Source organism: Narcine bancroftii, chromosome 5 (genome assembly GCF_036971445.1).
Source record: "Narcine bancroftii isolate sNarBan1 chromosome 5, sNarBan1.hap1, whole genome shotgun sequence".
Lineage (NCBI taxonomy): Eukaryota > Metazoa > Chordata > Chondrichthyes > Torpediniformes > Narcinidae > Narcine > Narcine bancroftii.
In genome coordinates, this window is record NC_091473.1 from 74,235,797 (window position 1) to 74,260,638 (window position 24,842).

Below are 24,842 nucleotides of genomic sequence, written 5' to 3' on the forward strand. Positions count from 1 at the left end.
CTGATAACGCCTCAAACCGTGCATCTTGGCGCCTCACAGTTCGACAGGTAGCAACTTCCTTTGAAGAAGACCGCAGAGCCCATCTCACTGACAAAAGACAAAGGAGGAAAAACCCAACACCCAACCCCAACCAACCAATTTTCCCTTGCAACCGCTGCAACCATGTCTGCCTGTCCCGCATCGGACTCCTCAGCCACAAACAAGCCTGCAGCTGACATGGACATTACCCCTCCATAAATCTTCGTCCGCAAAGCCAAGCCAAAGAAGAAAGATATATTTTTTAAAATTATTCTCAGAATGATAAAGATGGCCAACAATTTGTAAAAAATAATTTTTCTTCATAGAAATGCAACTAAGAAGCAAATCAATACTCATCTGCAATGATGAGAGTTATTCTTCTAGATAATTACTATAAATTTACTGGGCTTAAGAATCTAGCTGATAAATGGGTGATTTTGCAATGTACAGCTTATTTCAAAATCCAATCCTATTAATAAAGATATAAAAATTGAAGCTAATTACTACCAGTGACAAGTGAGTACTGTAAGGTAAAACATCATGAGATGGGAATGTACAGGGCTGTAACAAGATGTGAATGCATCCTTGTACTTACAAGATAAGAGAGACATTGATGGATTGAGAGGCAGGAAGCTAGCAGGGAAAGGATAGCAACAGTTTTAGTCATTGGACAAGTAATGATATGATGATGTTCTAAGCACGTATCCAAGGGTATAAAAAATCACCATTTTGCTGATAACGGCAGAATGCATTCTCCGACTAACATGGTTGGTCGCAAGTGTTACAATCCGGTAATAAAGAACAAAGAACCCTGATTTCGACTCAGCCTGGTGTTTGTCTCACTCATTCATGAACAAAGCAGACCTAACAATTTGGTGACCCCGACGTGATGGGTGAGTGAACACTGGACGACGGTTTCTGTTTTTTCTGACAATCATCTCAGCCGGCTGATAAAAAGGTCCAGAGAAGCCTGTTTTAACAAAATTCTCTTTTTTTTTTAAATCTTTATGATTGTCAGTAAGAACTGGAGATCGGACAAATTAGACGACCACAATTGAAGGTCGCATGCCAGGATTGTAACACGTAAGTGATTACAGACAAGATAAAAGTCCTTAAGGTGTTTGAATGACATTTATTAAGTGCTTCGCAAGAAACTACTAGAGTTTAAAAGTCTTTATTGTGTCGTTGCAAAGTCCAATAGAGTGAGAAGGTGGTCTATAAACAATTGAGGACCTGAGTTTTCTGCCCTAAACTGGTTATTAAGAGGAGAAATCTCCCACGTGAAGGTTGGGCTTTGAAAGAAAACAAAGGTTCAGGCTTATTGGCCTCAATTGTATCTGAGAGACTGACTTATAAATGTCCGGTAGGTATGATAATGTCTGTACACTTGAGAAGTTAAGAATTTATTTCCCCAATTCGCCGTGGTGGAATACCACAGCAGACACTAGAGACCTTGAGACAACAAAAAAAGTACTCAGGGACGCCTGCCTGGTGAACAAGAACGACGACAGAAGGCTGCGACAGCTGTGTCCGGATCAGGTAGGAGATATTAATGAAAAAGTTGATAAACTCCTAAGAGACACCCGGTTTATTCGAAATACTTTTGATAAGTTAAATGAGGGTATTCCCAACATCACCAAGGAGATAAAGTTACGTAAATTCATAGATTGGTACAGGGAAACAGGACAAAAGTATAGCCCAAATATTTGGTTTTCTAGTTGTAATTTAACTTTCAGACCCCTTTGGGAAAACAGAGAGTGGAAAACGAGCAATCAGAGTATACAGGACAGTCTGAAGTCAATTGGAGGACAAGACTTAGAGACTGTTCCTTTAAAAGATATTAGTCATCCAGCTTGCAAGGAGACATTTTTAAAAGCAATTTTCGTTGACATAGATCCCCTAAACGGACAAGAACCTAAATTAAAACAGGCATTAGAAAGCGGTCCCGCAGCTATGGCTGTACAGTTGCCTGCTAAGACTTTTGACCAAGTTATTAAGGAAATTAATCAAGAATTAGAGGAGCGAAATACCAGTAATGCGGCATTGGAAAAACAAAAAATGCTCCGAAAATGTGTAGACCGCTGGAGGAAGAGGGGTTGGTTACCCGGGGGCACTGAGATGTTCCTGACAGGTGAGAAAAAAAAAATTTTAAAATGTAGAGGCTTAGATAAGCTGGAAGAAACAAAACACAGAAGGGAAAGGAAAAGTGCCTGTTTCCAGTTTCCAGCCACGAAGTGTCCGGGTTTGCTCTCTCCCTCCCTCCTTTCACCCTCCCCTCTCTCTCTTCTCTCCCCCTCTCTCTCTTCTCCCCCCCCTCCTCTCTCACCCACTCCCCCTCCCAATCCCAATCTGTGGCGGTGCTGCCCTGAAATCCCCAGGTTGGGCAGGGCAGAGAAATACAATTTGGTTTTAATTTTGTGCCCACAATTCCAGCTCCGCATCAAATGGGATCCTGTTTTATCCTCTCTCCCTCCCTCTTTCCCGCACCCCCACCATTGCGGGATCAGGGCAGACATTGTGGGCTGACGTGTAGCTCACTCGAGGTGGGAGGGAAGGAAGGAGTGATAGTTCCCAGTGGTGGGAGACCCAATCTGATCCAGACCAGTGATCACAGGATGAGAACCTTTTAAAACCTTTGAAACGAAAGTGTTAATCTGAAGACTTTTCTCCCAGTGGGGCCAGTGCAAGGCATTTTCTCTCTCTATCTCTTGTGCTCTGTGTATCTGCCTCTCTATCTCTTTCTCTCGCTATGCTCTCTCTCTCTCTCTCTCTCTCTCTCTCTCTCTCTCTCTCTCTCTCTCATAGTCTCTGGATGTATGTGATGTCATGTATGTACTCTGACAATAAATCATTTATAAGTGAGTCTTATACAATTAAACAAAACGGGACACAGAAAACAAAATCTTTAATCGCGAGTCAGCAAAAAAAGAGGGTGAGAGGCAAGGAGATGCAGTACCGCGATGTCCTAGCTATATTCGAAGAATTTGGTTTCCCTGATAACCCACCTATTATGGCCCCTGTAGAAATAGCTTGTAGACCCCCGCCCTATGCATATGTGGAGTCACAAGGTGCCCCTGGCACCCCAGATGGGATACTGGAGTCACGTCCCTTATATCCAGATATTGAGACACTGGGGTGTGACAAGAACCTCGGGAATAGGGACACATCAGACGAGGTACAGGCCCCTTTAATAAAAATAGAAGGGGGAGTAATAGATGTGGAGACCCCTCTGGAGTCCAAGAAAATAGAAAAGGAGTTAGAGATACAGAAATGGAACATGAAAAAGGTTCAGGATAACATTAAAAACTTAAACAGAGATATTAATGTGCTGGGGCAGATCAGTGAGGATCAAAAAGAATTAATGGTAGGTGTATTTAAGGAAGTGGAAAAGATAACTACAACACTGTCAGGAGAAATTAAAGCTGAAGGAATGGTAATAGGAGTAAAGGACGAAAAGTGTAGTACAGAAGAGGAAACGAGATACGATCCACCATGGGAGGAAAGTAGAAGGAAAAGACTCGGGAGGGAGAAAAATAGACATGCCTACCTGGACATAGTTAGGACAAAAGAGAAAGATGTGAAACAACTAAACTATGGCCGAAAAGATTATCTTAGAGATGAACGTGACCAATATACCTTTGAACCTGAGACATTGGAAGCTGATAGGGACAGTGACAGTGACGAAGAAGAGTCAGAACAAGGTGGGATAAATAAATGCATGCCAAGAGTAAAGAAGGAGCAGAAATCCCCAAAATTGAGATATCAATGCCCATTACTGATCACGGGACGGGGAACTCAAAAATATGTACCCTGGTCACGAATGGACTTAGAGAGTTTAATGAAAAAACTACCTCCGTTGAGTAATGGGGCTAGTCCATGGATTTCTTGTTTTGAGCGAGAAACCTGCCAAGAACAATTAGCACTCGCAGATGTCAGAACTATCATGATAAAATTAAAGGCAGAAGGGGCCCTGAAGCAAATAGAGAAAATTGTAAGAAGCAGTAAATTGGGGGATGAAATAGAATTTAACCCACTTCGGAATAAATTTTGGGAAGCACTTAGAGAAACATTTCCTACACCCTATAGTTTGGATGCCTTGGTAACCCTTCAACTAAAGGAAGGAGAGACTGCGCACGAGTATTTCACTCGAGCATGGGACTTATGGGAAACAGGGACTGGAGAAAGACCCGACCACAGCCCCTTAGGAAGGGCTCACTTTCGTAATGGGATAATAAACGGACTACCTGCTACGGTTCAAGCAAAATTAAGGGACATTGTGGGATTAGAGACAATGTCAGAGGATTTGTGGAAAAGACACCTGACACATGCAATCAAACGACATCGTCAATCAGAGCATGCTAAGTCAGAAAGTGCGTCCCAGAAGGAGGTGGACAAAACAACCGATAAATTGGTGAGAGCCATAGAACATATAGGGGTTAAATTAGCGGCCCAACAGATAGTCCCACAGGTCATGGGGCCAGTGATAAATCCGGGACCCCAAGTAAGAAATGGTTGGGAAAGACAGCTAGGTACAATGTATAGAGGGGAACATGTAGTATGCTGGTACTGCCAAAATCCTGGACACTACCAGCGGAACTGTCCGGAGGCTAGGAGAGCAAGGGGAAAAAGATTACCCTCTATTAGAGGCTATCGGGGAAGAGGAGGAAACCTAAGAGGACAAGCAAGGGGTAGGGGTGGACACATTGATGGGCCCCAGAGAATCGGGGGGTGGCAGAGTGATCAACAAGTCCAGGCACCTCAGTGTAATGACTATATTGAGGAAGGTGCTGAATTTGATTATTGACGGTGCCCAGGAGAATCAAAAATCACGCCTCCCTGGGAGCCACCAAAAATTTGGGGGACGGTAAATGGAGAAAAAATTGAATTTATGGTTGACACAGGGGCAGCAGTTACGACAGTGATTAAAAAACCCCCAGGGAGCACATTTTCGGGCAAAACATTATCTACAATAGGATTCTCCGGGATAAGGGAAACACAGCCCTATACAGATAACATCGACATGACATTTGGACGACAAAGGGTTAAAACGCCTGTCCTGGTTGTGCCAAGTTGCCCCATTAATTTATTAGCAAGGGACATTCTTACTAAACTAGGAATAACCATACAATGTTCTGAGAAGGGCCTTCGGTTAACATACCCAGGGGATACAATAAGAAGGGGAGGACAGTTTATAGTAATGACCCCATCTAACGCTTCAGAAGACTCTGTGGAGGTTAGTATTTTCTGGAGTCGGCTACTGTATGATGAACCAGGCCCAGGGCTGGTTAAACAGTTTTTTGAGTGGAGGGCCAGTATTCCTCGGTATGGGGATTACCATTCTCCACTAGATCCTATGCATGTTACATTAAACTACACCATCCACCCGGACCAGGAATATGAGGAGAGGTGGGACTCTCTAAAAGAAGGGAAGACAGAAACGATACATTGTCCATTTATCTTTGTAGGTAAGGAGGGAATAGCTGCTATGGTTGTCATGACAGAAGAACAAATGGAGTGGTTCTGCTTAGGAGTAGAAAGTGTGCCTCATGTGACCTTGGGTATTGCCAAAGATCATCACGCTCGACAGCTGGGTCCGATGGTAAAGGAAGCGATAGGGTGTGAATACAGGCAGACAGAAATCCCGGGATATTCCACCTCGGAGGGAGGAAAATTTGTCAGACTGAATATTGAAGCATGGGACCAGGTTGTGAATGAGAAAGTAGAAAGAGACCGAGCCATAGAAGGAGAAAATATTGATCACAGAGACTCAGACAAATATCTTTCTAATCTGAGTCCACATATATGGACAACGGGGCCCTATGATGTGGGAGTAATAAAAGGAGAGGTATTTCTAGAATTGGGCAGAAACCAATATGGAGAAAACAATACCGCTTGTCGCCCAGTCAGGAGGATGGTATTAAAGGAACGATAGAAGGGTTAATGGAGTCAGGGGTTTTAAGAGCGGCACCTGACAGTATGTGGAACACGCCCATCATGCCTGTTCCCAAACAGGGTAGAAAAGACTGGAGGATGGTACACGACCTCCGGGAGATTAACTTGGCTACCAAGACCATCGGGAGACCAGTCCCAGACCCATATGTAGCACTTAGGGCTCTGAGTCCGGAGCACGAATACTATACTGTCATTGATCTGGCAAACGCATTCTTCTGCTTGAAATTAGCTGAGGAATGCCAAGACTGGTTCACTTTCACTTACCAAGCACATCGGTACACATACACTAGATTACCTCAGGGTTATAAGGACAGTCCAGGACTGTTCAATCAGGCCCTTAGCGAAATCCTAATGAAATTAAAGCTCCCGGAAGATGTTACACTGATTCAGTATGTAGACGACCTACTATTAGCAGGGAAAACGCCACATGAGTGCCTGACAGGGACAGCAGTTTTACTCAAGGGGTTAGGCGAGGCTGGATTTAAAGTAAAAAGGTCGAAATGTCAGATCGGAAGGAGGGTGGTAACTTTCCTAGGAAGACTCGTGGGTAAAAACGGTACGGCCATGTCTGAGGCACATAGAGAAAAGATACTAGGGTATCGAAAACCTACTACAGTACAGGTCATGCTTCCCCGGGCTCTGAGCCTAATTAAGGTGGCGGGCCATTCCCCAGATAACACAAAGGAAGGGAAGGGAAACGCGGCGGCTGACAGGGCAGCCAAACAGGTTACTGGTTATCATGAACATATACAGGGGATGATTTTGAGGTCCCATAACAAAAAAAATGAATCTGAAACTAAGGAGACTTGTAGCAGATTGAATGACTACACAGATGAGAAGGGAGAGGGACCCCCACCGAATATTGAGCACCTAATAGAAATACAGGAAAAAGCTAGCCCAAGTGAGAAAGAGGAATGGATGAAACGCGGTGCCACTCGACAGGAGATCAGCTATGAAAATCAGACAGTACATGTTTGGCGCTCCCCTATAGGTACGATAGTTGCCCCTCGTCAATTACTCCCGCTATTATTTAAAGAAGCACATGGGCCGACTCACATTAGCGCCACCAAAACTTATAATACGCTTAAACAACATTGGTGGAATCCCCACTTACGCGAGCACATTGACAACTTTAGAGCTGAATGTACTATCTGCAACGGGCATAACCAAAGGATCACCTTACCCCACCCGCTTTTACGATTTCCAGTACTGACAGCCCCGTGGAAAGAGATCTATATTGACTATACAGATATGGGTACTGACCTTAGGACAAAGGAGGGTTACCGATATCTTTTAGTGGCAGTAGATAGGTTCTCACGATGGGTGGAGGCTATTCCAACAAAGAAAGAAGATGCGGATAGTGTAATAGGCTGGCTAACGCGAGAGTTAATACCCCGCTATGGAGTCCCCAGCAGGATATGCTCTGATAATGGGTCTCACTTTAAGAATGAGCTGATCCGACAGGTTGAAGAATACCTAGGGATCAAACATCGTTTTGGTAGTGTCTATAGGCCTGAGAGCCAGGGGTTAGTAGAAAGGGCAAACAGAACGATAAAATCTAAATTAGGGAAAGATTTAGGGGGGACCAGGTTGAATTGGGTTGAGGCATTGCCATTAGTACTGATGTCTATGCGACAAGAGAAGGCCAAAGATACCTTCCTGTCACCGCATGAGATTCTAACGGGTCGACCCATGCCCGGTCCAAAGACTGATCCAGCATGGGTTAAGTTGTGGGAAGAAAGGGAAGTGGAACTGGATCATTATATGCAGATGCTGGGTATTATGGTTGCTTTAGTTTCACAACAGGTGGCGAATGCTAGTAAGGAGAACCCGGACACCGAAGGAGTTCCAGTAAAGGAGGGAGACCTGGTGTATATCCGTAAACCAGGTAAAGTACATTGGACTGAATTTAGGTGGTCTGGACCATACACTGTTACCGCCGTAACAGATAGGTCGGTAAGAATTGACAAACCAGGGGATCATAATTGGCATCATTTTGCCTACTGTTCCAAGGCAAAACAGCACGTAGCCAGCCTTGATAGAATTGATGAGACTCATGCAGACGATACCGGGGGCCCTATGGGCAGTACTACTAATGGGATGCCGGATAAGTCAGCAGAATAGCTCGGATTCTTGCGGGGCCAAAGTTATTCTAAAGGTAGACATAGACAGGGATAACACCTTCCAGTTCGATCTATGCAGTATAATAGCGTGTGGTTAGAATGAGGCGTCCTGGAGAGGATATGATGTTTACATGTGTGCCTTTCAAATAGGATATCCTAAATGGGGTCTACATGTCTGTCCGTCTTGGGGTGAGGTTTGGTGGTGGACAGGACCCGACACTAGATGGATAAGAAAACCCCTTAACAAAGGGTCCAGCAAACCTTATTATAATTTTTTCACTAAAATCTCCCTGATACGTGGTGCTGTGACCTATTCAATGAAAGGAGAGAATCCCCTGATTTTGACAGTAAAGGCGGGGCTGCGCAACCCGTGGAATATGAAGGGATGGAGCTCTAAGACATGCGAGGGGGCACAGGGAGAGAACATGGTGTCGGAGACCTCTTCTATCTAATGATTGGAGTGTCTATTAGTGGAAAAGATCCTTGGGGAGTGGTGAGGTTCGACTTACAAACATACACAAAGGACATAATTAAACCCACTTCGAAAGAGGGGGAAGTGAGAAAATTCGACAGTACGAAGATGACCAGGGGAGAGAAGATAGCAATTGAGACAGGTATTGATGAGTCAAACTCCTGGATAGATCAGATGGGTAAATATGCGGACCAAGCAGGGTATGGAAACTGCTGGGTCTGTGCCCGAGGAAGGCCATTATTACGGATGAGCAGATCAATTTTTGAGGAGACAGATGCTATGGACTGCGCCTTGAACCTAATGTCAGAATCCAACCCACTGAATAGGTGTCTGATATGGGAACAGACGTTTCCCATAGCTCCGGCTAATGTAGCTCCCCCTGTCTTTAGATCCACAGGCATAACTAATGTTACTTGTTTTGCCAACAACAACACAGCAGCACACGTTTTCCATGTGGGTTGGCTGCCCAGCGACTCGTGCAGGACTCATGTTGATCTCTCACATAGCAGTAGTGCAACCCGCTTGACCCAGGCTAGGGCGGATATTTGGTGGTTTTGTGGAGGAAGAGTGCTGTACAACTGGCTCCCCGCTAACTGCGATGGTCGGTGTGCTCTAGTAACCCTTAATGCGCCAGTGCTGATTGTCAAAAGGCAGGAGGGAGACGAGGATTCCCTAGAATTGCGCCACACAGAGAGTTGGCTGTGGAGAAAAAGGAGGAGTGTTGGACTCTTGGGGCCGGGAGGAAGGAACCCTGATGGGTTATGGATTGATGCCATTGGCCAAGCCCGGAATATTCCGGACGAATTTAAATTAGCCGATGAGATTGCAGCTGGGTTTGAAAGCTTTCCTGTTTTTAGTGCAATTTTTCCCATCACTGTAAATAAGAATGTTAATAGAATCAACCTTATTCACTATAATGTCCAGCGCCTTGCAAATTTGACCAGGGACGTTGTTGAGGCAATACATCAACAACTGTCAGAAACTTCCCTTATGACACTTCAGAATAGGATAGCGATTGATATGGTCCTGGCAGAGAAAGGTGGAGTGTGTGCTATGTTTGGAGATCTATGCTGCACTTCTATCTCTAATAACACAGGGCCAGATGGATCACTCACTAAGGGGTTAACGAAACTTAGGGCATTGGCGAAAGAATTAAAAGCCCAGTCTGGAGTCTCCAATCCTGTTTTATCCTGGTTACAGGGAGTGTTTGGGAGATGGAGCACATTGTTAGGACAACTTTTGCTGGGTTTGTTCATTTCTGTATCAATTTTTATCACTTGTGGCTGTTGTTGTATTCCATGCATTCGAACGCTGGTCACGAGGACCATAGAGAGAGCCTTTGCTGACCGTGATGAACTGCCTCCGAAATATCAAGCTGTGCAGGCTGTGGAGCAAGACTATCTCACATTACAGGAGGCGGAGAAAGTTGCTGAGATCGATCTGGAGTCTGAAGGGGAATGTGATGGGAAGGAGGGATTGTGAATTAGATTGTTACACATATAATTTTAACCTTGCTTGTAACCTAAATATTATAACCTTGATTGTAGAACAAATATTATAACATTGATTGTAACACAAACATTATTAATCAGATTGTAGAACAAGTATTATGAATTAGATTGTAGACCATATGTTAACTTGGGAATTTACTAATGTACGGGGGGTTAGCTAGTTTTTTGCTTGGGGGCAAATGGGATGAAACTTGTAAACGGGCAATGGGATCGGGGTGACGGATGGGGGGTGTACGCAAAGGAGGGTTGGGGGAGCCCTCGCCCACCAGCCGAACTGCCCTGTGAACAGAACCCGTATAGAGCTTGGCAATAATAGGCGAACTAATGTAACGCGGTGGTAGCATAGTCAGGGCGAGATTGTCCTCTAAAGAGGACAAAGGAGGGATTGTAAGGTAAAACATCATGAGATGGGAATGTACAGGGCTGTAACAAGATGTGAATGCATCCTTGTACTTACAAGATAAGAGAGACATTGATGGATTGAGAGGCAGGAAGCTAGCAGGGAAAGGATAGCAACAGTTTTAGTCATTGGACAAGTAATGATATGATGATGTTCTAAGCACGTATCCAAGGGTATAAAAAATCACCATTTTGCTGATAACGGCAGAATGCATTCTCCGACTAACATGGTTGGTCGCAAGTGTTACAATCCGGTAATAAAGAACAAAGAACCCTGATTTCGACTCAGCCTGGTGTTTGTCTCACTCATTCATGAACAAAGCAGACCTAACAGTACCAAATATTGAAAGAAATGTACATAAGTGGTAACCCCCAGTGATGCAGATTGCAGCTTCTGTGAATTGTGAGACCCAAACATTTTTTCAAATATGCCAAGGTTGCAGACAATGGAAATGTGTGTCCATAAGAAAAAGATTTGATTAGAAAATACAAGTAAAGCTACACAGCATGAAAATAATGTCAGGAGACAGGAAGTAAAAGCAGAGTCAAAAATAACTGAATTAATCAAATCACTGACACAAGCTATGACGAAAGAGTAAATACACCAAAAAAAACCTGGCATATAAAGCAGGTGAAGCACATTCAAAAAAAGTTAAGAATTTTGTTCACAGCAGACTATAATCATCATGTATTGTTTATTATTTGATGGTGAAGTTTAGGGTCCCATGACTTAGGATCATGTATGAGGAATTAATAAAAGTATTCCTTCCACTGGAATTAGCATTAATTTTCTATTCAAATAAATGAATGCATCCAATGAATGTACACACATCCATTAAATGGAGGGCTGCTGGGAACTTGAGTGTTAATCCTACATGATGACAATAATACAAAAGGTAATGGAGACAATTTTCCCATGGGGAAAATCTGAGAGGCATTAAATCTGTAGAATTCCACAAGGATTTCATGGCAAGTAGCACAGAACATTACATTAGGTGCTGTGCATAATCATGTGAATAATTTAAACAATAAGACACATGCATGAACATCAATGGAAAAATCAAACACCGAATTGTACAATTAAGGATTTGTTCAGGAGCAAGGAATACAATTATTAAATGTAAATTATATGATACATTCTAAAATGGAGTAGATGAATAAGGAAATTTAGAATTTCAGATATTACAACTTTTGAGAAGGTGATTGAATAAGGTACCAAAATGCACTGTATTTATATTTTTCATAAAGACTGGATGCAGAGCACTTACTCACCAAGGTGACATGGTTAAAAATACAGATCATGTTTCAACATCAGCTGGAAGACTCCAATTGTACAAATTAGCAAAACGCATGCCATAGATATTAGTTCCAGCTGTATGTGGATTGAAGACTGATATATCTGTCCTCAAAGAGTCCTCTGGAGACCATCCACAGAATTTCTTTCAAAGTCTCCAGCTTTGATAGAGTGCAGAGGGTCAAGGACACTTATTTCAGCCCGACAAATATTTTCCATCGCATTGCACACCTGACTCTGATGTTTATGTGATCTATTTTTCCTAGCTCCAATATGTCCTAACCACCAGTTGCAGAGAAGGCCATTATGTCACCAGAAACTAGTACACTAGCACACAAGTAGGCTCCCATAAGGTGCAATTAAAGTCCAAATAAGGCTTCCTAACAGTTGCCACTGAGCTAAATTGAAAAAAAAAGAAAAATTGCAGTTTTGTTTGTGATATTAAGAGAGAAAATTAGCAAGTACAGACCAAAGTGATGTGTTTCTTTCTTATTGCTATTTAGAAAATAATAATATACGGCTAATATTGCAATCCCTCAATTCCAGCTGGATGCCAACCCTGAAGGAGACACAGCTCATGATTATCAGAATACAGTCAAAGTCCTTCCTGCCTCTTCTTTCTGAACATACAATTTCTATGGAAGGAACCATTGGAGAATTATCTTACTAATTGCAACTTGGAACGTTACAAAGCAGAAACAGTGCCTTTACGACAAAAATAATTCTTTTAAATATGATCACAAGGAGAATCTGATGTAGTGCACAGGAGTTAGTTCAGTCAATGCTGATTTTAAAACATTATGAGTGAACTGATACATATCTATGAGTACACACAATTATATATTCACACCATCTCTCCTCACAATTCCCCCAGGCCTGCAGTAAGCCAGTTATTTGTTCACTGTTGTAAGTTCAATCATGTCAGTATTTTTCTGCATCTCACCTCATTAAAAATAAGAGGCACTTAGCAGGATTATGCTTGCTTCTTGCTATTTGGATAAAATAACAATGAAGCTCGATTTGAAACTGATTTAATTTGTTTTGAGTTTACACATATCCTTTTAGTATTTTCACAACACTCAACCCCCTTAGTGGTGCCATTTTAAAGGCTACTGAGCCATTATTTACTGATTACTGTGAGCTGTGCAACTGCTGATTGAAGGCAATACAGAACATAGGTGAGAAGTTCAGAGCGTTTCTGCAACCTTGGGTAAGCTGCACTGCCTTTTCTCCAATTATTATCTCTTCGTACTGAGTGCTTCAGTGGTGAACCTGTTCAATCTGGAGCTCTAGAAGAAGGAAAAATACACTCCACCCTTCATGTACATGTTTGAGAGCTCTTCCCCTACCATCAGTTCTTCAAGAAGCAACCTACCCAGCAGCTAAGATTTCCCATTTTATCTGTGACATCACATTCCTACCACACTCTAATGTCCGGAATGTGTAGAATGTGTTCATTTCCATTGTGAGACTCTTAATTTCTGCATTGTTCCAGGCAGTGGACGATCTGTGGTGGAACACTACAATACATGCATTGTACAGGTTGGCCCGTCCCTGATACTGTAATTTCTCCTCCTCAGGATTCCTAATAAAGGTGGTACTGCCTAATCCTCCCCCAGTACTGCCTTGGAACTGGGCCAACAGCACACAAGATATGCCTGTAAATTTATAATGATTAAGCCTGTTAATCTCGACTTCTGGTCTGTTGGGTCTAATTGATAGCACTACAATTTAATCATTATACTTTCATGCCATGGACAAGGCTATTTGAGCGGAGAAGCTGAACATTGATCCTAAGGATCCAGAGGCTTCTGTAAAATTCGACCAGTGGCTCACTGCCTGAATGCCTTTATGAGGTGACATGATATTCAGGAAGAAATTGATAAGAGAGACCTGTTGTTTGCACAGGTCGGCCACCACGTTTTAGAAATGATCAGAGGGTGTGAGACTTACTCTGCCGGTATGGGGCTCCTGCAAGAACAGTACTGGGCTCTGAAGAACATAATCTATGCCAGATACCTCCTGGTATCCTGCTTTTCACAGGATTAGACTGTTTGGAGCAGTGGCAGAAGCAGATATGATAGTAACATTTAGAGGCTCCTAAGTAGACATGAAAATGAAAGGGTTTTTTTTTTTTTTTTAATATAATCTTTATATAACTTTCAAACCTATTTATATACATTATTTTTAACAGCCCTTTTGTTATTTTCCTTACTCTTCATCTTTTTTTTTTTTTTTTTAAATTTTTTATTTTTCACACCATAAATCACAATAGCCATGATATACACTTTTTCTTTTCCACACATTTACAGTGACTTTTTCTCCCTCCCCCCTCCCTCCTCCCAAGCCACCCCCCCCCCCTCTCATCCATTTTAGGTATACAATCTAGGTTGCATTAATTCAGTTAGACAATGTTGTCATTCGAAAATGAAAGGGTTGAAGGGACATTTATCAATTGCAAGTAACAAAGTTTTTGTTTGATTTGAACATTATGTCCTGCACAGATATATGGGCAAAGAGCCTGTTCTGTTGTTCCTATGTTCTCTTGGGTAGGTCATTGTCTCCACTGAAGTGTACATGGGCCACAGAACCATGAAGTTGTCAATGGGATCCTTAAGTGGAGATCCCAGTGCCTTCATTGAAACAGGAATACCTTGCCGAACTCCCCTGTTAGAGTTGGATACTTCATTGTCATCTGGTACACGTGCCATAACCTCATTAACAACAGCACTTCATCCTTCAACAGAAAGGAGAGACTGAGGAAGAGAACTTTATCAGATAGAAACAGTCCTCTTTGGCTATGTTGATGGGGTGTGCATTGCTGGTGAGGATTTTTGAGGTCTCAGCTCCTCTGGCCACATGTTCCTCGTCTTCAATTAACCAAACTGAACTGTTTCATTTGCAATGTCCACACCAATGAACCATTATTGCTTTTCCAAGCTATGATCCTATTTGCAGAAGGTGGAACTGCACAGACAAACATTTTTCACTCACGGATGTTATCCTGCAGTTTCAATACAGTCAGTCAGAATACAATGGTGCAGAATATAGTTTTACTTCTGTGCATTAAAAAAACTGTACAGAACTGAAAAGTCCAGGTTGATGAAATTTAATAGAGACCGAATTGTTAGCACCTGATCTTACAAAAGTAACACCACCCTAATGTGATTGTTATGGGCAATTAGTTGGACTTGTGCAAGAAAGTAAAATGAGAAAAAAATGAAACAGTAAACACCAGGCCAGGAATGGGTTACCATCAACACATTAGGTATTTTCATTATTCATCACCGAAAGACAAAATGAGTTCTTCAGATCAATCGCATGTACTGTTGCAAGTGTTTTCTTTTTGGATAACAGACCAAAGCAGTTTCCCTTTCATCACCAAACTTCTCCACCTGACATAATGTGACCCTCAATAACTTCTCCTTTGCCTCACCCCACTTTTTCCAAAGCCAGCTGTGTAGCCACATGGCTATGTCGGCCTTGCATTTGGATACGTTGGAACCCAGGCAGACAAGATTCCTCAACTCTTTCTCCCCTACACAGATGACAACATTGGTGGTTCCTCCTGCACCCATGATGAGATTAACTTCCACCCTGACCTTAAATTTACTTGGTCTATCTCCAGTAATTCTTAACCTTTCTGTCTCTACTTCAAGAGTAAACAATCTGCAGACATCTTCAATAAACCCACTGTATCTCCTGTTGCATCTGTTCCAGGATGAGGTCTTCCATTCCAGGACATCTGAGATGTTCTCCTTCAGAAGACATGGCTTCTCCTCTACTATCATTAACTCAATCCTCACCTGCACCTCTATTTCCTGTAGATCTGCCCTGACACCTTCTTCCCACCCCAATAGATGTAATAAGGGTTCCCTTTGTTTTCATCCACCATCTCACTCACCTCCTGTTGTGTGAGGAAACAGTTTTGGTAGGTCTCAAAGGCAAGAACTCTGAACACAGTTTTGATGGGGAAGGATTTTATTTACAGAAGTGTGGGAAATGGTAACTGATGCAACACACACAGAATTTACAGCATCCGTGAGAAATAAATAGCAGACAGTTAATAAAAGTGAGGAAAATAGCATGGGAATAAAATATATACATACAAAAATGATATCCCACCACCCCTGGATTCAATGTAGGCAATGCTCCATGTCCCTCTACAAGGGACACTAATCAACACTCCCAACCTTTTTAACAGTGGACATCTTACCAACAGTGTCTCCAGAACTCTTCCACATTTCTAGGCCTGGAGTGAATCAGAGTAGTCCCAAGCTGGGAAAGAGAGAAAACAAAGAACATATGGCTCCTTTATAGTGCTGGAGGTTGCAGACCAGCTCATTAGCAGGGGCCAGTGGCTCAGTGCCAGGTAGGTTAATCCAATTACAACAGCCAATGTCCCAAGCCCAAATACAGGCAGGCTGGAGAGTCTAGTCCAGGTAATTTACATGGAAAAAACCATAAGGTGTGTACTAATGAGTGGGGCAGAACCAAAACTTGATTGGCAGCTGGTGTGTCCTCTGATTAGGTAGGGGGCAGTGTTGTCACATGACAGCCACAACTCTTCCCAATACACCTCCACATCTAACACATCATTCACTGCTATTTCTGCCACCTGCAACTGGATACCACCACCAAACACATCCCCTCGTCTGCCCTCTATTCCTTCTCCTGGGATTGTTCCCTCTGTGACTCACTGGTCTACACTTCCATTCCCACCAATCGCCCCCTTGGTACCTAATCCTGTAACTGCAAGAAGTGCTACACCTGCACCTTGTCCCTCTCCACCATTCAGGCCCTAAATTGTCCTTCCCAATGAACCAACAGTTCACCTATGAACACGTTTGGAATCACTTACTGCATGCTCTGGACACAGATTGGGCGGGGGGGGGGGGGGGGGGGAGAAATCACCTCGAGAACATTTTCTCTGTCCATTGCAGCAGAAAGGACCTCATTGCCACATGTATTGACAAGTTGAGACCACTCTTAAAGTGGAGGAATAACACCTTGAATTGCATCTCTGCTGATTCCAATCAGATGGCATCAATATAAACCTACAATTGCCTTTAACTTCCTCGCCTGGTCTCCTTTTCTCCAGCTCCTCAGCCACTGCTCTTCCTTTTCCTAAGAAAGAGCTACCTTTCTTTGCCATCTCCTCTTATGTCTGACCTCTATTTTCTTCTTTGCCCCCCTACTTTATCCACCTCTCACTTAGTAGCCTATGCTCAACTCTTTTGCTTTGCCTCCCTCCCCCACCTTCTTTGGGTGTCTGTCTGATTTTAAGCTCTCCTAAGAAAGAGCTCAGGCATTTGCTTTCTATGAATGTTGCATGACCTGTTGGGTTTCACCACCACTTTTGGGTATTGCACTAGTCTCCAGCAGCTGCAGATTTCTCAGTGACTTGCTAAACATATCACAGTGACCTAACATGAGGAGTTTCTTTTCTTGAGGAGCAAAACAAGAGACTGTTCAAAATTATGTTGGTACATTGGGAAATTCAACCATATAGGTTGGTCAGCAATAGCAAATACATCATTGCTCATTCACCAATAGAATGGAGTTTATAGACACGACTAGCCATTGGATTTTTCACTAATAATTTCTACCTACTGTGATTCTGCCATTTTTCAGTTCATTTTATTTTAGTGGGACTCTCCCTTTAAGAGAACAGATTTAACAACCTGCCTGAAGGATTTGAAGTGACTGTGAAACTTGCAGCAAGCTTTGAACATCATGTTCCTTTTACTGGATACATTTGCAGAATCAACACAGAGGCCCTGGAGAAGCCAGGTGCAAAGACCACGTAACCAGCTTCTTAAAAAGGCAGTACATTGTTTGTTTAGAAGGCCATTTTAAGGAAGCAGTGCAAAAGTAATGAGCTTTTTGACCTCCTTTGTGGAATTGAGAAACTTTGTCTCATTGTGTGGTTATAGACAAATTATCAGAGTTCCTCCTGTTGGTATAGAGGGATGTAGCACAAATAAAAGCTCACATTCAACTGGAGGGAGAACTAATATTTTTATTATCTTATGACTCAGGTAGAGTTTGTGAACAGGCTTCAGAGGGGTTCAGGGTTTAGGTGGGAAACCAGTGTTACATACAGGACCCTGGGGGAGGGGCCAGGAGGCAGGACCAGTCATCAGTACTGTACACTTCTAGTGAATCCCAGTTTACTACATTCACCCCTTCCTTCAGTATTAAGGGTCTGTGGGTGAAGAGAACAAGGATCATGAGCCAATAATAGACACAGAATAGAAATATTTATAATACTATTTACAGATTCAGGCAGTCCGGGGATCTGGAAATTCTGGTGGAGCACCTTAGCACTGGGGGGGGCTTAATTTCCTGGTCCACCTGTGATGGAATGGAAGTGGGCTGGGGCTCTGGCTCAACGGTGGAGGGGGGTTCACTCTCATCCTGAACTAGGTCCGCTGAGGCCCTGAGCAGGGGTGGGGAGAAAAAGCTCGGTAGCTCGTGGGGCACCTGAGACAACAGATCCTCTGTTCTGGTGGGTGTCAGGTCCCTGATTGAGACGATGCCCTCCCTGCCATCTGGATACTCCACATAAGCATTCATGGGGTTGGCATAGAGCAATTTCACCTTTTCCACAGGGGTCAGTCTTGCTTCTTCTCATATGCTCTTTGAGAAGGACCGGACCAGGACTAGTGAGCCAGGCTGGGAATGTAGTCCTTGATGCTGACCTTCTGTTGAATGTAAACATGAGCTCATGAGGAGTAGCATTGGTCGTCCAAATTGAGTGGAGCACGATGGGGAAGACATCCTGCCAGCGAATATCTAGAAAATCTTCAGGGTAAGTTTGACAGCCTTCCAGATCATTGCATCCTCTTTTTCAACTTGCCTGTTCCCCCAGGGATTGTAACTGGTAATCCTGCTGGATGCGATGCCCCTCACCAGCAGGTACTGATGCAGCTCGTCGCTCATGAAGACTGAGCCGCAGTTGCTATGAATCTAGCCAAGTTACCTGAACAGGGTGAAAATAGAGTCTAGGGCCTTCATAACAGATGAGGCGGATGAGTCTGAGCATGGGATGGCAAATGGGAAGCAGGAGTACTCAATGACTGAGAGAAAGTAGATGTTCCCATTCGTGGAGGGGAGAGGTCCCTTAAAATAAACATTGAGCTGTTCGAATGGCCTGGATGACTTAATCAGGTGCACTTTCGTGGGGTGAAAAAAAATGCAGCCCACTTGATTGAGAATAGCTGCCAGGATCCAAAGCCTCACTTTCCACTTGGAAAGGTACATTTTCGTCCACCATGTGCATGCCTGCTTTTGCAATGTAACTTCGGAGGTAATTAAAGCTATCTGGGCTTCAGCTGAAAGGTGGAATTTGGTGGCCTTTAAGAGGGGATGAACCTTGTCGACATATTGAGGGAACCACTGGCGTAATATGTGAAAAACCCCAGGTATCTCCTCAAAGCCTTTGTAATTCTGGGGAAGGTAAGCTCTAACAGGGGGCGCATCCTATCAGGGTCGGGGCCAATGACACCATTCTCCACCACGTAGCCAAGGATAGCCAGTTGTGTAGTCCTGAATACACACCTGACAGAATTGTAAGTGAGATTCAATTCAGGGTTCTTGCTGCATGGAGAAATCTCTGGAGATTGGCATCATGGTCTTCCATGGTGTGGCCACAGATGGTGACATTGTCGAGGTGGGGTAAGGTAGCTTTCCACCCATACTCGTCCACCATCCAGTCCATCTGCTGCTGGAAAATAGACATCCCATTGGTAATACCGAAAGGGACTCTCTGGAACTGATAGAGTCCACCGTTAGCCTTAAATGCTGTGTACGGGTGATCCTTGGAATAGATTGGCAGCTGGTGATAGGCCGCTTTCAGGTCAATGGTCGAATTGACACAAAACTGCGTGATATTGTTCACCATATCCAAAATGCAAGGGAGGGGGTATGCATCCAGGAATGTGATTCTGTTAATTGTTTGGCCATAGTCAATCACTAACCTGGACTTGTTTTACTACCGCCACTTGTGCTCTCCATGGGCTGGTGCTGAGTTTGATCATCCTCTCCTCCAGCAGGCGCTGGGTCTCTGTCTTTATAAACTCCCTGTCTGCCGCGTGGTACATCCTGCTCTTGGTGGCGATGGGCTTACAGTTGGCAGACAGGTTTGGGAACAGTTCTGGAGGGTCCCTTTCGGTATTACCAATGGGATGTCTATTTTCCAGCAGCAGATGGACAGGATGGTGGACGAGTATGGGTTGAAGGCTACCTTACCTCGACAATGTCACCATCTGTGGCCACACCGTGGAAGACCATGATGCCAATCCCCAGAGATTTCTCCGTGCGACAAGAACCCTGAATCTCACTTACAATTCCGTCAAGTGTGTATTCAGGACTACACGACTGGCTATCCTTGGCTTCCAGTGAATCCCAGTTCACTATAAGAGATGAGAGACCACTTTGTCTGACCCACAAGAGTAGTTTCAAAGTTGCAGAAGAAATACTGCACTCTACTTCGACTGACCGACAAAAATGGTTTTCTATCAGCGGAAGAAATACTGCAATCTACTCAAATGTCTCACAAAAAGGGTTCTAACTGCAGAAGAAGGCACTCATCTATAAAAGACATTTCTCTGAATCACCTCATAAGGGTTTCATGAGTAATCAACATTCTGTCACCTGGTTTCTTTTATCTCTCATTTCAGGAGCTGCTAACGCCATCTTAAAGCCTGCGCACCTCGCCAATTTCAAACTCGTGTCACTGAATTTCTCAAATTGAACTTTGAACTCCTTTCCGAGAATTGAGCCTTGAGCTGTACTGGCTTGGGGTATTCCACAAGCACCAATAGATTCATGCATTGTTAAAGTTAGATAATTGTATATAAATTTAGACAAGTTTAGATAAGTTAATTAGATTAGATATTCTATAATTGCTGATTAATAATTAAAAATATTTAAAATACAACACCGTCTGGGCTAATTTTTAAGTCACTGCTGTTGTGTACATAACATTACTCTCCCATTGCAGACGAAGATGAGGAAAAAGTTGTTAAGAAATCAGTGCATTCCTTGAAAATAGGATAAACAAAGATATAACAGCTATTTATACTCAATGAAAAATAATGGCAAACTATATTTAAAATTATATAGAATCATATATGACCAAGCAAAATACCAAAAATACTAGAAAAAAACCATTCTGATATTCTCAGACTTGATAAAATTACATTATGGTCTCTTTTATAGCTCAGTGATTTGAGCACTGGTCTTGTAAACCAAGGGAAGCAAGTTCATTCCTTGCTGGGACTTCATTTCTGTGAGGCATGCTCTCTGTCTTCCTTATGTTGCATTTTAAATGTAAGATTATGTAACAATAATGGAACCTTTAACTGAATGCATAATGTTCAAAGTCTGTAAATGTACAAAAACAGTTTCCATGACAACATTGCCTTCTCTTACTCCAAAAGCATGTGAATGTCATGCATTTACGTAAATGTTGTAAAGATTAATTTTTAAAAAAAGTAAATAAAATTAAAATTTTGTACATGCATATTCTCTGCCTAAGTGTCAAATAAAGGAATTATTAGATTTCTTCCATCTATGTGAAATAGTTCATTTCAATTACAGGGAATAAGCATCCTTTAGGGTATTGTCTTGGTAAATATAATGCTCAAAGAACATGAAATTAAAAATCTATGGCATAACATTTGCCTTAGAAAAAGCTAGAATTCTCCTTGCTTTACACATTTACTAATCAGAGAAGCCTTTATTGATGGCTGATTGTCTTAGAAGGTGCTCAAAATTTCCTCATCTACTTTCTGCACTGTTGCTCAATGTCAAATTGTAGCTTTATGGTCAACCTTTAATTAAAAAGATGTTTTTAATATATAAAAAGGAAAACAAAACCTTAATCTAATAACTATCAGTTCTTCAGTATTGGTGGAGGAGCAGAGGCAAGGGAAAATCAGCGTAAATCATACAAAAATCCATGGAATATAAAAAAGAAAATCATGAAACAAAAGGCTGCTTTATAGTAAATAATTTCATAAATATGGGGCACCATGGTTGATATAGCGGTTAGCTCAATGCCATTACAGCACCAGCAATCAGGACAAGGGTTCAAATCCCACACTATCTGGAAGGAGTTTGTATGTTCTCCCTGTGTCTGTACGAGTTTTCCCCAGGGGCTTTGGTTTCCACTCATCATTTGAAACATTTGGGGCGGGGGTGGAGGTTAATCAGGTGTATTTGACCAGCACAGGCTCGTGGGCTTCAATGGCCTGTCACCACACTGTATGTAAAAAAAAATTAAAATTAAAAATTAAAATTTTAAATGTAATTTAAATTTTCTTTTAAAATAAATATAAACTTTAACTTTGTCTTGTACAAGCCCAATATGACAGTCCACTGCAATCAGGGCATTCATATTTGTAAAATATAATGGATGGATTTGCTTATACATTGTACCAACAGGCTTCATTTTTGATGGTGTGTTGCAAAATAATTATGATACAAATGGAGTCACAAGTTTTAAATTATGGTCTTAATGATTCCCCAAAATGAATTATGTCTATTAAGAAATTCTACCCTGTAGTATTGGAATAGTTACTTTAAAATCTGGATGAATTATTGAGTGATGTTCAAAGACATTTATAGATTAAGCATGAAAATAATTGTTTAGTTACAAATTGCTTATCAACAACATATACAGTCTGAATATATCTGAAAAATACTGGTGAGCATTTTCATTTTTGGTAGAAGTATAATCAACATGGCCTCAATGGCATCCCCAGAAGCAACAATACTTCATCAGCTTTTATTTCTATGCATGGAATAATTTGGTTTATTGTAAGATATTGAGAACTTGCATCAATTTGTTAAGGAGAAAGCAGATTTTCCACTTTAGCTAAATGCATGTTGCCGATTAAATTCTTATGTATGGGCACTGAAGAAGAAAGTGGTTTAAGGATTCAATTTGCACATTGACTTTGAATCCTTGATACTTTTTCCTTGTATTATAACAATATCTAATTTTCAAAATACCTGATTAGCTGCAATTACTTTTGAACAGCCTAAGAATTATTTTTTTTAGGCACAACTTTTCTTTTTCTATTTGAGAATTTCTCATACATAAACAATTAGAACATAATGAATATTAGTACACACTGAACAGAGAACAGTTTTCCCAACCCAGGGAGCTAATCTGTTACAAATTCCAATCTTCATTAGATACCATCTCAAGTTAGTGGTGTCTGTATTGCCTGTAAATGGCCTGAGCATCTCACTGATGTGGGAATTGATTCAAATTAATTGTTATAAATCTTCTTGTGAGATAGTAAGGCCTGGGACTGTAATGTCACTGAATTGTGACCCCAACTGATATTCATGCCTTTTGAACAAGTATTTCCTTAATCTATCCATAGGTGGATTTAATTAACACAAGCTGAGGCATTGGTTGTTTGAATTCCTAAACTGATTGCAAGGTGAATGGAGAGAGAAGTAATGATTGGATTCACTTGGTTTAATCAATATAACTTATTTCCACATGATAGCAATAGAAATAAATAAGCTTTTCTCTCCCACTGCAGTGAGGCAACTTGCTTAATTTGAGCAAAGTACAATTTCTCTTATCTTTTTACATTGGCATCCATGATTTGAATTTACTTTAGAGCTTAACATATCACCTAATATCCTCCCACAACTTTACACAGCCAGAAAGTATCTCACTGCAACAAGAAGGTTCCCTTCCCCTCGACTTTCATCATCTGCCCCTTGTCAATCAAGCTAATCAAATAACTTTGCTCTCTTTTACTCCTGGATTAATCCTGATTGATTTCCTCTGGCTGCTTTTTCTACTGCATATGTCTGAAGTTGCTTTCATTTAGTGTGAGTATCACTTTAGGGGCTAGTACCGGCTGCAACTATTTACAGCTGTCGAGTGGCAACATCTAGTATCCAAAAGTTGATACTCTGGCGGAAGAGAATGATCAATTATTGCTTTATCCAGGGACACATGTGGTGAGAAAGTCATGTGAGTGGGACACTGGAGGAAAGAGCATTTTATTATTGACCACCAGCCATCTCTTGGAAAACCGTGTGAAATGGACAATTTGGCTGATTCTCCCTGTCAGGGGAATTATTGAACCTCCCCATGACCAAAGCAAAGGTCACTTTGACTGACCCGTACCTGGGTTGTGGAAGCATCATAGAAGTTGCATGTTTTGTTTCCCCTATGCAAGGAAAAGGGAAATTTGTCCAAAATGACATTTCTCAGCAAGAAACTTGTGAAGGATTCATCAATTTTCAACCGTGCAGTCACTCATTCTCTTCCACTTCCTTCTTGATTCCTTCTGGTCATCAGTTTAAGAGCAGGCATTTCGACACAGGATTTCTAAGACTGAACTTTGGAATGACATTCCAGAATTGTACCTAAACTGTAATGGTTTGGGTATCACACAAGCATGTGCACAGTTGGGGTTAATATAATTACCAGTAATGTGTTATCTTATTAGTAGTCATTAATAAATATATTGTTTTAAAAGAAAACATTAAGTCTGTCTTGGTGAATTTCTTTTGGGGCTGGTTTGCGACGTAACATTTCAAACTGCAAAAGTGTGATACTCAACAGATACTCAAATAATATTTTTATGACTTATCAATAAGCTACTTGATCCAGAAGAGAAAACAAAGATGGCACACACAGCAGGAAAAGATACTGAAAGAGGCACAATCTGGGGTGGGGTGGGGTGGTGCCAAGGGATCAGATGTATTATTTGTTCTAAAGAAATTCCTTGATCTAATCCTCAGTGAGGGCTAGTAATGTACTAACTTCAGTCATCCTCTTTAAAATCTGCTGTCTTCTATAGGCAGAGCAACATCAGATGAGAGCAAGGTCTACATTGCCAGAGTTTTCAAAGTGAATGCAAAAACATGTGTTTGGTTTCTTCAAGGATGGAAATAAAGATATTTGCAAAACCTCAAATTTTCTGCCTCCTGAAATCTACAGAAAGCATTTGTTATGCTTGCTTCGTCATTGCAAACATTGTTATTGTTTTGATATGAGAATATACAATTGTGTTGTCAATAAAATTCAA

At 41.9% G+C, this 24,842-nt stretch overlaps 1 protein-coding gene across 5 annotated transcripts in view; it reads right to left on the bottom strand.

Moving 5' to 3' along the window:
• kcnt2a (potassium channel, subfamily T, member 2a) overlaps nucleotides 1–24,842 on the bottom strand; it is a 1,068,826-nt gene that overhangs the window by 396,868 nt on the left and 647,116 nt on the right. The window lies entirely within an intron of this gene.